The sequence below is a fragment of the Accipiter gentilis genome, unplaced genomic scaffold (assembly GCF_929443795.1).
Source record: "Accipiter gentilis unplaced genomic scaffold, bAccGen1.1, whole genome shotgun sequence".
Lineage (NCBI taxonomy): Eukaryota > Metazoa > Chordata > Aves > Accipitriformes > Accipitridae > Astur > Astur gentilis.
The window spans coordinates 958,785-961,790 of NW_026060847.1; the positions used below are offsets into that span (position 1 = coordinate 958,785).

General features: G+C 51.9%; 1 pseudogene; it reads left to right on the forward strand.

Annotated features, from left to right (window-relative positions):
* Nucleotides 1-1,270: 1,270 nt before the first annotated feature.
* Nucleotides 1,271-2,190, forward strand: LOC126036946 (olfactory receptor 14C36-like; annotated as a pseudogene).
* Nucleotides 2,191-3,006: the final 816 nt, after the last annotated feature.

Below are 3,006 nucleotides of genomic sequence, written 5' to 3' on the forward strand. Positions count from 1 at the left end.
GCTGTAACTCTGAGGGATCAGTAAGTCTGATCGGAGCCTCCTGAAGTAGAGCACAGGGACTGAGAACAACTGCCTGGCTGTGTTGGTGCCTGGGAGGTGGCACGTACAGCTGGGTAAGGGTAAATCTTCCCTGAGACTTCAGGTGCCTCTGCATTGCCTCTCTTAGCCAGTCAATCACTGCATTTTTTCTTGCTTCTCCTCTAGTCTGTGTTACTGCTACTGTTACCTTGTTCCTGCTGTCAGGCTCTATGGGCATGGCAGTTTCAGCTGCAGAGTCAGACACTGAGCTTGTGGGTCCTCCCATGCAGCTGTGTCCATGGGAACAAGGCTACAGGTATCCAAGCTTTCCTCCAAGCTGTTGGCGATGCAGCCTGTATCATTCTCCCTTCCTGAGATACCATCATCAGGACACTTGACTACCTCCTTGGGCTGACCTTGCAACCTGAGAGCTGCCCTCCAGGATGCCGATCTGTCCCATAGCATCTTGGTGTTCCTGAATGCCCCATGGAAAAGCACAGAGACACCATGAGTGAGGAAATGCTGCTGGGTTTGTGAAATGACCCATGTAAGTCCTTGGCAAGAAGTGGGGTGCAGAGACCTTGAGAAAGGGGGAGTCACTTTGTGATGGGCAGAGGGTGTCTCTGCCCTCAGTAGTCCCTGGAGTATTTCCAGGTTAACATGGGAGTGTGATTACCCTCCATCTCAGAAAGGTGAGATCTCAGGGTAGCTGGCAACAAGACAGAGTGACAGACCAGCTCCCTTCACTCTGCACTGTGGTGCAGGCAGTACTCTTTCCTCACAGGACCCACTTTATTTTCTCTGAGTGCAGCAGAAGTGATGAGGGTTTCTGAAATCCAAGAAAATCACCAGGTGTGATGGGGGAGAGCTGTAAACCCCCACTCTCTCTCAAACAATGCTTTGATTGAGTTTTCTTAGCCCTGGGAGTGCAGATGTTGACAAACACTTTTACTTTAGGAGCAGATTCATCGGACCAATTCAAACACCAGGACTGACTGACACCATTCCCAACTGCTACAGAGCAGGGCTAATTCCCTGTCAGCCAGTAGGCAGAGGTCTGGATCCTCACGGCACACTCAGCCAGGACAAACCAGAGCTGCAGCAATGGAGCTGAATGAAAATATCATTGAAATAGTAAACATGCTGTGAACGTGTAGTATAAGAAATGGCATTGATTTTGGTCAGAGACTAATGCCCTAACTTGTCACTGCCCTTGCCTCCCTGTTCAGTGCTCCACACCCAGAGGCAGCAGATGTCCAACAGCAGCTCCATCACCCAGTTCCTCCTCCTGGCATGTGCAGACATGAGGGAGCTGCAGCTCTTGCACTTCTGGCTCTTCCTGGCCATCTACCTGGCTGCCCTCCTGGCCAACAGCCTCATCATCACCACCATAGCCTGTGACCACCGCCTCCACACCCCCATGTATTTCTTCATCCTCAACCTCTCCCTCCTTGATCTGGGCTCCATCTCCACCACTGTCCCCAAAGCCATGGCCAACTCCCTCTGGGACACCAGGGCCATCTCCTATGCAGGATGTGCTGCACAGGTCTTTCTGTTTGTCTTTTTGATGTCAGCAGAGTGTTTCCTTCTCACTGTCATGGCCTATGACCGTTTGCCATCTGCAAACCCCTGCACTACGGAACCCTCCTGGGCAGCAGAGCTTGTGTCCACATGGCAGCAGCTACCTGGGGCACTGCTTTCCTCTATGCTGTGCTGCACACTGCCAATACATTTTCACTACCCCTCTGCCAAGGCAATGCTGTGGACCAGTTCTTCTGTGAAATCCCCCAGATCCTCAAGCTTGCCTGTTCAGATGCATAACTCAGGGAAGCTGGGGTACTTGTAGTAGTTGTCTGTTTGGGATTTGGATGTTTTGTTTTCATTGTGCTGTCCTATGGGCAGATCTTCAGGGCGGTGCTGAGGATCCCCTCTGAGCAGGGATGGCACAAAGCCTTTTCCACCTGCCTCCCTCACCTCGCTGTGGTCTCCTTGTTTATAAGTACTGTCATGATTGTCTACCTGAAGCCCCCCTCTATCTCCTCGCCATCCCTGGACCTGGCGATGGCAGTTCTGTACTCAGCGGTGCCTCCAGTCTTGAACCCCATCATCTACAGCATGAGAAACCATGAGATCAAGGACGCCCTGAGAAAAGTAATCACTGGATGCTTTTGAGAAGGAATAGACTACCTGTTGTCTTCTGCATAGTACTTATGTCATTATAGGCCCAGCCTTTCTTCTGGTTTCTTTTACAGTGATTTGGGGGTTTGAATCAGATTTTTCTTTGCTCTTTTTGCTTTGTTTTACTTATTTGAATGCTTTCCACAAAGAAATGTCTGTCTTTCTCTGGTTTCTAATTCACAATATATCCAGGCTTTCTGTGACCTGGAGGCTGTGCAAATGAACAGCCATACCCCCTGTGAGTTTAAACCAAATAAATGGCCCTGCAGTGACTTTTTTTCTGAGATCCTCCCTCCAAGACCTGCTCTGCAGCTGCAGGGAGGAGTGCCTGTGTGCAGAGGGGAAGAAGAAAAGAGTCCCGGCACAGCAGCACTGCCAGGGAGCACCAGCACTTGTTCTTTCCCGAGCTGCTCTTTTCCCACTTCCGTGCTTTCCTTCTGAACCCTTGGGTTGGTGGAAGGCCTGAGTGCTCTTCAAGCATGGCTACAGTCCTGCTGTGTGGCAGCCCTGTGGTCGCAGGCAAGGACAGGCAGTGGCACTTGTGTGACAGAGCTGGCCTCCATTGCAGCATTTCCATCATACAAGGGAATCTCCTCAGGCCTTGTGCCATGCATCGCCCCCACCCCTGGGGCTCATCTCTCTTCACCCCTGAGGAGCTGCTGTGCCCTTCAGAGGGTCTGGGGCTGTGGAATGAGTGCCCAGAGCTCTGCCGCATCCTGTGATGGGCAAAGCTGTGGGGCCATGCCGGGCTGGGCTGCACTGGGCAGAGGGCAGGGGAGGTGGAGGGAGTTCAGAGGCAGTTGGAAGAGT